Raw genomic sequence first — 13,948 nt, 5'->3', positions numbered from 1 at the left:
CCCTTCAACATCCCCCCGTCTCTGTCCACAGTTGTGGTCATGTTGGGGATGCTGTCTCCCTTGAGCCGGGGGGCCCTGATGACCATGGTCTTGTTCTTCCTCCCCTTTAGACGGTGAGTCCCATTTGGGGTAGAACCTAAGTCCAACCTGATTATCTTGTATCACCCTAGTGCTTAGTACCGAGCTTAGCAAGTACCATTAAAAAAAAAAATAACTCCTAATTTTCCCTCTAGTAACTATTTTCCGAACCCTATTTGAATCTACTTGGGTCCGCACTGCTTTTTGTAGTAACAAATTCCATGTTTGCCTTTGGCAGGTGAAAAAGCATTTTCTTTTGCTTGTCCCTGGTCCACCACTTTAAACTGCAATGGGGGCCCCCACATCCTGGTGCTGTGGGATCTGGAAAAGAGCAATTGCATGTTTGTCCAGTCACCATTCTTGATGACTGTGTGGGCTTCAATCATCAACCTCTTCACCTTCATCTTTCTTGACAGGAGTCCAGATCTTTTCAGTCTATCGTCATTCAAAGGCTTCTCTTCCCTCTTGATCACCTTGGTTGCTCCTCTAGACTGGTTACCCTCGCTCTTTGCGCGAAGGTAACATGTCTACCGACTCTGCTACATTGTACTCTCCCAAGCGCTTAGTACAGTGCTCTGCACATGGTAAGTGCTCAATAAACATGATTCATTGATTGATTTTCTGTACCTTCTCCAGCTCCATACTGCCTGTCCAAAATTTGGTGACCAGAATGGCTGTGTTCCAGTGTTTTACAGAGGTTTCATCCCTAAGGAATCCCTGGGCAAAATCATGTCTTCCAGGAAGCCTTCCCAGATTCAGCCCACCCAATTTCAGCTGCCTTAGTGGTCTATGGGAAGTGGCGTGGCCTATTTGAAAAAAACCAGGCCTGGCAGTCAGAGGACCTGGGTGTGATTCCAGATTAGCCACTTGCTTGCTCTGTGACCTTGGGAAAATTTCTTAACTTCGCTGTGCCTCAGTTTCTTCAAGTGTAAAATGAGGATTCAATAGCTTTTCTCCCTCCTACTTAGACTGTGTCTGACCTGATTAACCTTATCCACCCCAATGCTTAGAATAACAGTGCTTAACACACAGTAAGTGCTTAACGAATACCATAAATACTATTATAATGTGAGCTGAAGTGATCCTGTGGGCTTGGTTTTGCCTTTATCCAAGCACATCTTGCACGTTCTTTGGCTCTGCCATGTGAGCTTTATATTTACTCTGCTAAACTTTAAACTCCTTGAGGGCAGGGATTGAGACTTCTAAGTCTCTTGTTGACAGATTGACTTTCGTGACTTTGTCAGCTTCTTGAAGGCAGGGACTGTGGCTTCTTCCTCTGTCCTTCTCCAACATGTTTATCAATGGTATCAACGGCATTTATTGAGCACTCCTGTGGGCGGAGCAGTGCTCTAATGTTTAGCACATAGTAAGTACTCGATACATGTCGTAATAATACTAAGCGTTAGAAATAAAAGCCAGCAAGCTGCAAATCCGGCCTCGACAGGTGTGGGCCCATTGACCAGAGGGTGCTCAGGACTGCCTCGGGACAAAGGGCTGATCGGCCACTGATGACGGGAAACCGTTTGAGACCTTGGAGTAACCCAAAGACGCGATCTGCCGGCTGTCTCCCCTGCCCCACTCCCTCACTGACCTTGATGATTCCCCGCCTCCCTCAACAAAGGCTCTGGGGGCTCATGACAGACTTAGAAACAACAGCTGAACCTTTGTTGTTCTTAAACATAGCCCCTCAGAGTTCATCCCTGAAATATGCCCCCTCCCCACTCTGCCGTCCCCTGACTGTGGTCTGGGTTGAGGGGGGCGGCAGAGGGAGTCAGAACAGAACACAAACAGACCCAGTCCAGCTGCCTCACCTTTCCCCTCATTAATCCTCATCCCCTGCTCTTTGAGTCCTGCAAAAGGCGAGCCAGACCTTTGTGGAAATCCCCCATAGACACACCCTGCCCATGCCCCCTGCTAGCCCCCCACACTCTTCCCAAAACCCTAGACTCTTGTGGACCCTCAGCTGGGTGGACTGGCTGCTTGGATGATAATAATAATAATAATTGTCGCATTTGTTAAGCTCGTGCTATGTGCCAGGCACTGTTCTAAGTGCTGGGGTTGACAAGGGTTGGACACAGTGCCTGTTTAGGCTCACAGTCTTAATCCTCATTTTACAGAAGAGGGTACTGAGGCACAGAGAAGTTAAATGACTTGCCCAAGGTCACACAGCCAACAAGGGGTGGAGCCAGGATTAAAGCCCAGGTCCTTCTGATTCCCAGAACCATGTTCTATCCACTAAGCCACACTGCTTCTCATTCTGTTGGGGAACTGATAGGGTGAGGCTGTACAGGGCCCTGAGCTACTGGGCTGCTGTCTGTTCATTCATTCATTCATTGAATTGTATTTATTGAGTGCTTACTGTGTGCAGAGCACTGTACTAAGAGCTTGGGAAGTACAAGTCGGCAACATATAGAGAAGGTCCCAATCCAACAATGGACTCACAGTCTAGAAGTCTGTTGACTGAGTTCTCCCAGAGAAAACCAGAGTGGACACCTCGCTCCTCCAGTGGGGACCCCAAGGGGACCGGAGGGCAGGGCTGCTTCAGACGTGATGCCAGATAGGTGCTTGCCTCTAGGGGCATGGGCAGGGGGAGGCCATGGATGACTATGGTCCAGAATGTGTAAGTACAGACTTGATTGGAAGCAGCATCTGTGGGGACAGGAACTGGGAAAGGAATGCAATTCATTCATTCATTCATTCACTCATTCAATCGTATTTATTGAGCGCTTACTGTGTGCAGGGCACTGTACTAAGCACTTGAAAAGTACAATTCAGCTACAGATGGAGACAATCCCAACTCGACAATGGGCTCACAGTCTGGGGTTGGCGGGGGGATTGGCTCTTGTGCAATGGCCCTTGTGCAATGAAGGGGGATCCCTGGGGTCCCCCTGGAGAGATGCTCAAGTTTTGGGGGTCCGAGCTGGCTTCCACATGACATTATCACAGTATGCTGTGCATGCACACAGAATACTGAAATGATGTCACATGGGATATGAAGTCAGCATATCGAGTAACTTGACTATGTCATAAGGAGGGGTGGGTAGGAAAGTTTTCCCTGCCTCAATAGTTCCTTGTCCTCACTTCTCTTCATCTCTCTCCAGTTCTCGTGATCTCCCCCCTTTCTTGTTATCTCTCCCCTTTCTGGTTAAACCTGCCTTCCTTTAACTCTTACAGGTAATTTCCTCTGAGCCTTCCCATACTAGGCCCTCATTTCCTCTTCTCCCAATCCCTTCTGCATCACCCTTGCACCCATCCCTCAGCCCTGCTGCATTTATGTACATACCCATAATTTATTTATTCATATTAACATTTGTCTCCCCCTCTAGACTGTAACATGCAAAGAACGTGTTAACCAACTGTTATATTTCATTCTCCCCAGCACTTAGTACAATGCTGTACACACAGTAAGCATTCAATAAATATGATGGATTGATTGATTTAGTGTCTATCACCCTGTCCACTCTAGGCCCATTTTCTTTCCTCTCTGTTCTTTATTGCCCATCCATCCCTCCTTGATTCTCTCTCTAGGTTGACTCACCCTTCTCCAGCCTTGGTCTCGCTCACACAATTAGTGTAGAGTTTTGGAACATTTCACTGGAAAGCACCTCTGAGATGGGGAATGGCACCATTTTTGAGCCCCTCTAAAAAGAATGGGTAACAGCTTTCTAAGCCCTACTGGGGATCTAAAACAATACTTACAGGGGCAGAAAAACTAACAAGAAACAGCCCTCAAAACCTAAGAGGCAGATTCTAGACTATAAGCTCATTATGGACAAGGAACTTGTCTACCAATTCTGTTATACTGAACTCTCCCAAGCACTTAGTACAGTGCTTTGCATACAGTTAGTGCTCAATAAAAACTACGGATTGAGGCAGTGTGGCCTAGTGGAAAGAGCACAGGACAGAGCGCTGTGCTAAGCGCTTGGGAGATTACAGTACAATAAGACACATTCTCTGCCCATCATGAGCTTACAGCTTAGGGTAACGAGTTTACAGTCGAGAGACCCATTGGATTTTCCCCCAGACCCCTTCATTCCCTCCCTTCCCTGAGTGCTCCTTGCTCCTTCTTCTCCCAGGATGCTTTCCGGCCCTTCCAAGAATGATCGGTTGCCACTTCCCTTCCCAGGACAACTTTCTCGCTCCAGAGGACACACTGGACAGTCAGGCCAGCCTGGAGCTGGGGCTGGAGAGCCTGGCTGCTTTATGAGTCTTCATTTTCTCCAGCCTGCGGATACTTACTCAACCTCCACGAATGTCATCCAGCCCAGAACCTCCTCCTTCGCCCCCTGTTCAGCTGTCGGTGGGAGCCCTTGTCCAGTGAAGCTGGACGCACTGTCGCCTGATGGCCCCCAGAGGGCAGTAACGAGCAGTGAATGATCCCAATCTAAGGGCCCTCAGTCTGATGCTTCCAATCAATCAATCAATCAATCAATCAATCGTATTTATTGAGCGCTTACTGTGTGCAGAGCACTGTACTAAGCGCTTGGGAAGTACAAATTGGGAACATATAGAGACAGTCCCTACCCAACAGTGGGCTCACAGTCTGGAGGAGGCAGTTGTCCCCCTTCCCCGGGGCTGGGGTCATCGCCAATGGGGGAGGAACTTGGGGTCTCTGAGGTGCTAGGGGCTACACTGAATGATAACATACATCTCCACCCTCAGTCAGGGGCTTCAGTCAGGTAGAGCGATTCAGGAAAGAGCTGAGAACAGAGTAATGATTAATAACCCAGAATGTATTCATAAGCATAGCCAGTGCTCCCACTCAACTGTCCCATTAGATCGGAGGACACAGAAGAAAACGTGCCTAAAGTCCAGAGTGACTCTGGGCTCTCCATTTCCAGTATGGAGGGAACCTTTCTCCAGCCTCCCAACTCAAAGGTATTGTATTCTCATAAGCACTCAGTACAGTGCTCTGCACACAGTAAGTGCTCAATAAATACCATTGATAATCAGCCTCCTCTCTGATCTCCCATCCTCGTGTCTCTCCCCACTTCAATCCATACTTCATGCCGCTGCCCGGATTGTCTTTGTCCAGAAATGCTCTGGGCATGTTACTCCCCTCCTCAAAAATCTCCAGTGGCTACCAATCAATCTGTGCATCAGGCAGAAACTCCTCACCCCGGCTTCAAGGCTGTCCATCACCTCACCCCCTCCTACCTCACCTCCCTTCTCTCCTTCTACAGCCCAGCCCGCACCCTCCACTCCTCTGCCGCTAATCTCCTCACCGTGCCTCGTTCTCGCCAGTCCCGCTGTCGACCCCCGGCCCACGTCATCCCCCGGGACTGGAATGCCCTCCCACCCCACATCCACCAAGCTAGCTCCCTTCCTCCCTTCAAGGCCCTACTGAGAGCTCATCTCCTCCAGGAGGCCTTCCCAGACTGAGCCCCCTCCTTCTGCTCCCCCACGTCCCCTTCTCCATCCCCACTGTCTTACCTCCTTCCCTTCCCGACAGCACCTGTATATATGTATATATGTTTGTACATATTTATTACTCTATTTATTTATTTTACTTGTACATATCTATTCTCTTTATTTTATTTTGTTAATTGTTTGATTTTGTTCTCTGTCTCCCCCTTCTAGACTGTGAGCCCACTGTTGGGTAGGGACTGTCTCTATATGTTGCCAACTTGTACTTCCCAAGTGCTTGGTACAGTGCTCTGCACCTAGTAAGCGCTCAATAAATATGATTGATTGATTGATTGATGATGATGATGATGATGAAGGGACTGGACTTTCTGACCAATAGTGACTGGGGAGTCTCCTTTGCTAGCACCCATTTAGGAAGCCCCCCCTGCCATCCTGCCCCAAGTATATGTGTTTGAGCTGAGCGAACTGACCAGTCTGGAGAGGAGGGGATTGACAAGGTGACCTTCAGCTGGCTCACCACAACAGAACACTACTCTCTCCATCTTCAAAGCCTTACTAAAATCACACCTCCTCCAAGAAGACTTTCCTAACTGATCTTTCATCTCCCTGGCTCCCTCTTCTTTCTACATTGCCTATGAACTTGAATCTGTACCCTTTAAGCACTAACTTCACCCCACGTCCCCTACACTTATGTACATATTTGTAATTTATTTACTTATATTAATGTCTGTCTCCCCGCCCCCCCCAAACTGCAAGGTCTGTAAGGTCAGGGAATCTCCCTACCAACTCTGTTGAATTGTACTCTCCCAAGCACTTAGTATGACACTTTGCACACAGTAAGTGCTAATACCATTGATTGATTGACTGATCACCTTGGTCTGGTTGGGACTGACATGGTCCCTGGGAGGATTTCAGAGGAGGGAGACCCCTTAGTGAGGCCAAAGTGTCCCACCAAAAGGTAGTTCCCCGATTCTTACCCTCCTCTTCCTCTTGAAAGATGGAGCTTCTCTTTTGAGGATCTCTACCTCCAGGGGAAGGTGGAAGGGCCCTCAAAAGCTTCCTCTTCAAATGAGATCATTCTCCTCCTTCCAAACACTCTTAAAAAAATTCAACTCCTCCAAGAAGCCTTCCCTTATTAACTCCACCTGGCACTCTCCACCCCAGCCATTCCCTTCTGTATGAGGTAAAGTCCCTTCAGCTCCTATCTGCTCAGCTGTGAGCTGACCACCAGCCCTTACTTCAAGGCTGGGGTGACACACATGAAAGCTGGACAATGTATATTCATCCTTGCTGCCTAGGCCAATTCAGACTGCTTTGCACCAGGCTGAACGTGTAGTCCCTGCTTCAAGCTAACTTTCTAGCATTTATAAAAGAAAGAAAAGCTCAAAGTGGAGGCTGTGTATCCTTAGCTTAGCTACATATCTAAGAATTAAATAATAATTATGGCATTTGTTAAGCACTTACTGTGTTCCCAGCACTGTTCAAATCTCTGGGATAGATACAAGGTAATCAGGTTGTCCCACATGGGGCTCACAGTTTTAATCCCCATTTTACAGATGAGGTAAATGAGGGGCAGAGAAGTGAAGTGGCTTGCCCAAGGTCACACAACAGACAAGTGGCAGAGACAGAATTAGAACCCATGTCCTCTGACTCCCAAGCCCATGCTTTTTCTACTATGCCACGCTGCTTCTCTGTGTTTCCATAAAGTGCTCTTATGTATTTTTAAATATTCACCCCACCCCCTGAATTTTTACCTTGTTTTGGGGTTTGCCCTATCTTTTCCATCAAACTGTCACTTCCTCCAGAGAAGGGACCATGTCTTTTCTTTACTCTGCCCTGCCTCACTCTGCCAATCACTAGGGGAAGATGACTGTGCCAATCAGAGTGAGCGTGTGTCTGTGCCTATCTCCTCATCATACTGATTAGACTGGCAGTCCCTTGAGGCTAGGCTCTGGTTATGCTTCCCAGGACATAAGGACATGAGAAATGCAGAAGAGGATCAGACCAGTGAACCATTTGGCCATGAATTTTGCCTCTAACCGAAACAATTTGTTGCTTAGAGGAACTGTGTGATGGTCACCCCCATGGACCCCCATCTTCACAGTCAGGTGCTCCTTCAGTTAAGGCTAAAAACCTTGCCCCTCCCTAGCCCTACCTTTTCCTTTAAAATTTAATAATGGGTAAATTGATCTATACATTTATCCAAATCCTTCTTGAATCTGTTAATCCTTTTGATCTGCACAACTTTTTGTGGTTAAAAGTTCCATATTTGCCACCCCCTGCACAAAGTTTTTCCTTTAGTTTGTTTTGAACCTCCTAACTTTCAGCATCATTGGGTCCTCCCTGGGGCTGCCTGGGATTGGGGCATTTGATGAACAGCATCAACAACAGTGTTTGCCCTGACCATAACCACTGGGATCCCTCCACAATCATGCAAACTTCCATCTTGCTCCTCTCAGCCTTAGTCTATTCTGGCCTCAGCAGCCGGCAAAGTGAGTCTGTGCCTCTCCTGTCTTCACCATTACACTGTTAGCCAGCAGAAGCAGAACCCAGATCCTCCCCTTTCTCTGCCCTCAGTAATCGAGAAAGAGAAAGAGTGCATGTGTGAGTGAGTCTGTCTGCCTGTCCTGATTCCCCACCAGTCAACCCCTTGAGGGCAAGACTAGGCTGCTTTTTCCATTTTTCCCCACAGTGCCTGGCATAGAGCTGCACCTCAAAGGCCCCCTGGGCTGACCATCTCTTCTTGGCTGTGACCTGGCATGAAGCAAACCCCAGAATTTTGAGAAGCAGAGTGGCCTAGTGGGAAAAACAGGGGCCTGGGAGTGAGAGAAGAGGAAAAGTGGGCTTAGCCAGGGAAAGCCTCTTGGAGGAGATGTGCCTTCAGTAAGGCTTTGAAGGTGGGGAAAGCAATTGTCAGATATGAGGAGGGAGGGCGTTCCAGGCCAGAGACAGGACATGGGCGAGAGTTCTGCAGCAAGATAGACAAGATCGAGGTATAGTGAGTAGGTTGGCATTAGACGAATGAAGTGTTTGGGTTGGGTTGTAGTGGGAAAGCAGTGAGGTAAGGTAGGAGGGGTTAAGGCTTCCCTCATCCCCCACAGCACTTATGTACCTATCTTTATACTCAGTTACCTCCCCTATTGCGGAATAATGTCTAGTAATGCTAGTATGTTATCTTAAGTGCTTAGTACAGTGCTCTGCACATAGTGAGTGCCCTTGATTGATTGATTAAAATCATGGGTTCTTGACTCTCAGTTCTCTCCCAGAACACCCTGCTCTCCATCTACAATCATTCTGGTAGTGTATCCATAGAGTTTTCTTGGTAAAAATACAGAAGTGGTTTACCATTGCCACCTTCCGCGCAGTAACCTTGAGTCTTGAGTCTCTGCCCTTAGCTCTCTCCCACGCCACTGCTGCCCAGCACGGGTGAGTTTTGACTCATAGCAGATTGCCTTCCACTCGCTAGCCACTGCCCAAGCTAGGAATGGAATGGGTATGCCTCTGCTTGATCCTCCCTCCCATAGCTGTGACAGGTAGAGTACTGGAAACTCTCCAGGTGCAACCCGGAGAGGGGCAGCCCTGAGGTAGGTTCATGCTAATTAGGTCAGACACAGACTCTGTCCCAGATGGGGCTCACAGTCTAAGTAGGAGGAAGAACAGGTAATTAATCCCCATCTTACAGATGAGGAAATAGGTAAAGAGAAGTTAGGTGACACAGCAAGCAATTGGCAGAGCTGGAATAATAATAATAATGATGGCATTTATTAAGCGCTTACTATGTGCAAAGCGCTGTTCTAAGCACTGGGGAGGTTACAAGGTGATCAGGTTGTCCCACGTGGGGCTCACAGTCTTAATCCCCATTTTACAGATGAGGTAACTGAGGCCCAGAGAAGTTAAGTGACTTGCCCAAAGTCACATAGCTGACAAGTGGCAGAGCTGGGATTTGAACCCATGACCTCTGACTCCAAAGCCCGGGCTCTTTCCACTGAGCCACGCTGCTTCTTGGAATCAGAACTCAGGTCCTCTGACTCACGGGCCCGGGCTCTTTCCACTAGGCCATGCTGCTTCTCTGCTTGTAACTTAGCCTCTATGCTAAAGCTGAAGGGACCAGGAACATAAGAACAGACTCTCTGCACCTACACCCTTCTCTCCTTCTCCAGCCCAGCCCGCACCCTCCTCTCCTCTGCCGCTAATCTCCTCACCGTGCCTCGTTCTCACCTGTCCCGCCATCGACCCCCGGCCCACGCCATCCCCCGGGCCTGGAATGCCCTCCCTCTGCCCATCCACCAAGCGAGCTCTCTTCCTCTCTTCAAGGCCCTACTGAGAGCTCACCTCCTCCAGGAGGCCTTCCCAGACTGAGCTCCTTCCTTCCTCTCCCCCTAGTCCCCCTCTCCATCCCCCCATCTTACCTCCTTCCCTTCCCCACAGCACCTGTATATATGTATATATGTTTGTACATATTTATTACTCTATTTATTTTACTTGTACATATCTATTCTATTTATTTTATTTTGTTAGTATGTTTGGTTTTGTTCTCTGTCTCCCCATTTTAGACTGTGAGCCCACTGTTGGGTAGGGACTGTCTCTATATGTTGCCAACTTGTACTTCCCAAGCGCATAGTACAGTGCTCTGCACACAGTAAGTGCTCAATAAATACAATTGATTGATTGATTGATTGATCATGCTCACTCATCAATGGAATTCATCTTATGTCCACAGCTGGGGCTCTGGGTGATGGAGTCAGCTGGCGCCTACCATCACAACATTGGAATTGACTCAGAGGCTTGTGCAGCATTATCCACTCTTCCCCCATCCCTGCCGGTTGTGTCTCTGTGGGGACCAGAGTGCAACAAGCAAAGCAGGGATGCAGCACATTGCAAGGCGCAGGCCAGTTTTTTAGACAAACCCCATTTATAACCAATGACCACAATACAATGTTGATACTAAGCTATTGCCCCTAGACTGGAAGTTAGTGGCTAGGTCAGCTGCTTTGGTAATAATAATAATAACTGTGGTACTTATTAAGCACTTGTACATGCTAAGTACTGTTCTAAGCAATGGGGTAGACATAAGTTAATCAGGTTGGACACAGTCCCTGTCCTACAAGGGACTCACAGTCTGAATCCCCATTTTACAGATGAGGTAACTGAGGTGCAGAGAAGTGAAGTGGCTTGCCCAAGATCACACAACAGACAAATGGCAGAATCAGGAATAAAATCAGGAGCCCAGGACTTTCTGGCTCCCAGGCCCATGGTCTATCCACTAGGCCATGCTCCTTCTCTATATGATATAGAAAGGAGGGTGACTAGGATGGGGAATAATATAATACTACTACTAATAATAATAATAGTATGTGTTGAGTGCTTACTATGTGCCAAGCACTGTTCTAAGCATTGGGGTAGATACAAGGTAATCAGATTGTCCCATGTGGGGAATCATAGTCTTAATTCCCATTTTACAGATGAGGTAACTGAGACACAGAGAAGTTAAGTGACTTGCCCAAGGTCACATAGCAGACACGTTGTGGAGTCGGGTTTAGAACCCACATCCTCTGACTCCCAAGCCCGTGATCTTGACACTAAGCCATGGTACCCACTGCAGTCTTCACTGCCCACATTAGCCAGCTATTTCAGGGTCTGTACTGGGCCTGGCCACCCTGTGAAATGTCCTGAAGCCTGTCCTGTCTCTCAGTCTGAAGCCTTCACCACCAATGGCACAGCCCTGACAGTCACTACCCTATTTCTGTGTCTGACCTGATTAACTTATATCTGCCCCAATGTTTAGTGCTGTGTTTGGCTTAACAAATACCACAAGTCTTATTATTATTATTATTATTACTGTTTCTCCCCCCCCCCCCCCAACCCATCTGCAGTCGCAGCGAGTGGTGGGTGGACATTTGTGGGGACGCTGTCCCTCTGCAGGAGGTTCCTCAAGCACAGAGAGAAGAAGTGACTGGCCTGAGGTCATCCAGGAAGTCTGGAGAGCAGAGCCAGGATAATAATAATAATAATAATGATGATGGCATTTGCTAAGCGCTTAGTATGTGCAAAGCACTGTTCTAAGCACTGGGGGGATACAAAGGGAGAACAAGGTGCGGGCTGGGGGAGTCAGAATCAAACAACTGCTCCTCCAGAATCAATCAATCAATCAATCAATCGTATTTATTGAGCGCTTACTATGTGCAGAGCACTGTACTAAGCGCTTGGAAAGTACAAATTGGCATCACATAGAGACAGTCCCTACCCGATAGTGGGCTCACAGTCTAAAAGGGGGAGACAGAGAACAGAACCAAACATACCAACAAAATAAAATAAGTAGGATAGAAATGTACAAGTAAAATAAATAAATAAATAAATAAACAGAGTAATAAATATGTACAACCATATATACATATATACAGGTGCTGTGGGGAGGGGAAGGCGGTAAGGCGGGGGGATGGAGAGGGGGACGAGGGGGAGAGGAAAGAAGGGGCTCAATCTGGGAAGGCCTCCTGGAGGAGGTGAGCTCTCAGCAGGGCCTTGAAGGGAGGAAGAGAGCTAGCTTGGCAGATGGGCAGAGGGAGGGCATTCCAGGCCCGGGGGATGACGTGGGCCGGGGGTCGATGGCGGGACAGGCGAGAGCGAGGTACAGTGAGGAGATTAGTGGTGGAGGAGCGGAGGGTGCGGGCTGGGCAGTAGAAGGAGAGAAGGGAGGTGAGGTAGGAGGGGGCGAGGTGATGGAGAGCCTTGAAGCCCAGGGTGAGGAGTTTCTGCCTGATGCGCAGATTGATCGGTAGCCATTGGAGGTTTTTGAGGAGGGGAGTGATATGTCCAGAGCGTTTCTGGACAAAGATAATCCGGGCAGCAGCATGAAGTATGGATTGAAGTGGAGAGAGACACGAGGATGGGAGATCAGAGAGAAGGCTAGTGCAGTAGTCCAGACGGGATAGGATGAGAGCTTGAATTAGCAGGGTAGCGGTTTGGATGGAGAGGAAAGGGCGGATCTTGGCAATGTTGCGGAGCTGAGACCGGCAGGTTTTGGTGACGGCTTGGATGTGAGGGGTGAATGAGAGAGCGGAGTCGAGGATGACACCAAGGTTGCGGGCTTGTGAGACGGGAAGGATGGTAGTGCCGTCAACAGAGATGGGAAAGTCAGGGAGAGGACAAGGTTTGGGAGGGAAGACAAGGAGCTCAGTCTTCGACATGTTGAGCTTTAGGTGGCGGGCGGACATCCAGATGGAGATGTCCTGAAGGCAGGAGGAGATGCGAGCCTGGAGGGAGGGGGAGAGAGCAGGGGCAGAGATGTAGATCTGGGTGTCATCAGCGTAGAGGTGATAGTTGAAGCCGTGGGAGCGAATGAGGTCACCAAGGGAGTGAGTGTAGATTGAGAACAGAAGGGGACCAAGCACTGAACCTTGGGGAACTCCCACAGTAAGAGGATGGGAACTCCAGAAATCAATCAAAGGTATTTATTGAATGTTTACTATGTGCAGAGCACTGTAATAAGACCTAGGGAATGTGTCTGTTTATTCTTCTATTGTACTCTCTCAAGTGCTTAGTACAGTGCTCTGCACACAGTTAGTGCTCAATAAATACGATTGAATGACGGGGAGAGTACAATGCATAGAATTAGCAGAAATTCACCTGCAGATCCATGCCCCCTTGTTGCCCTCTCTCAAAGCACTTGGGTTGGGGGGAAAGGGCAAAGTTTAATAATAATAATAATAATAATGGTATTTGTTAAGCGCTTACCGTGTGCAAAGCACTGTCCTAAGCGCTGGGGGGATACAAGGTGATCAGGTTGTCCCATGTGGGGGTCACAGTTTTAATCCCCATTTTGCAGATGAGGTAACTGAGGCACAGAGAAGGTAAGTGACTTGTCCAAGGCCACACAGCTGACAAGCGGCGGAGCCGGGATTAGAACCCATGACGTCTGAGTCCCAAGCCCGTGCTCTTTCCACTGAGCCATGCTGCTTCTCTTAGGGGTGTTGCTGGGCAGGAGGCTCTGGCCGGGCAATGTTGGTTGGAAAGTTAAGGCCTCTGGCAGAGAACTGCAACCCTGGAGAGGGACTGGAGAAGTGAGTGTTGGGCCGTCTCTATATGTTGCCAGCTAGTACTGCCGAAGCGCTTAGTCCAGTGCTCTGCACACAGTAAGCGCTCAATAAATACGATTGAATGACTGAATGACCACCAGGGGGCGCTGACATCGTTCGCCACCGCCCCCCTCGCCTTCCTCCTCTTTCCACCCACAATAGGACTGAGCCCCGGCGGAAATGAACAATAGCGCGATTGATCCAAACCTCGCATGAAAGACAAATTGTTCAGATAAGGCACATTCCCCAGATCCTGCCAACCCCCCTGGGTGTGTGGAATTTCAGGGAAAAGTTCGTTTGGCTGGGTCTCGTTCTGGCCTCCACCCCCATCTTCTCCTGCTCTGCAGCCTCCCCTGGGCTTCGGTCTGGGATTCTCCAGGCCTGGTGATGGGTCTGGAGGAGCTAGGCCGGCGTGAGAACGGGTCTGGGCT

General features: G+C 48.7%; 1 protein-coding gene and 1 non-coding gene across 2 annotated transcripts in view; both read right to left on the bottom strand.

The window, feature by feature from the left end:
• PHLDA3 (pleckstrin homology like domain family A member 3) overlaps nt 1–13,948 on the bottom strand; it is a 60,818-nt gene that overhangs the window by 24,507 nt on the left and 22,363 nt on the right. The window lies entirely within an intron of this gene.
• LOC119931117 lies at nt 8,882–9,019 on the bottom strand. The gene has a single exon (XR_005451978.1). It is a non-coding gene; the product is annotated as a small nucleolar RNA SNORA7 (small nucleolar RNA).

The sequence above is a fragment of the Tachyglossus aculeatus genome, chromosome 7 (assembly GCF_015852505.1).
Source record: "Tachyglossus aculeatus isolate mTacAcu1 chromosome 7, mTacAcu1.pri, whole genome shotgun sequence".
Lineage (NCBI taxonomy): Eukaryota > Metazoa > Chordata > Mammalia > Monotremata > Tachyglossidae > Tachyglossus > Tachyglossus aculeatus.
The sequence above is the reverse complement of the archived record's forward strand: the minus strand, read 5'-3'. Positions and strand labels throughout refer to the sequence as shown.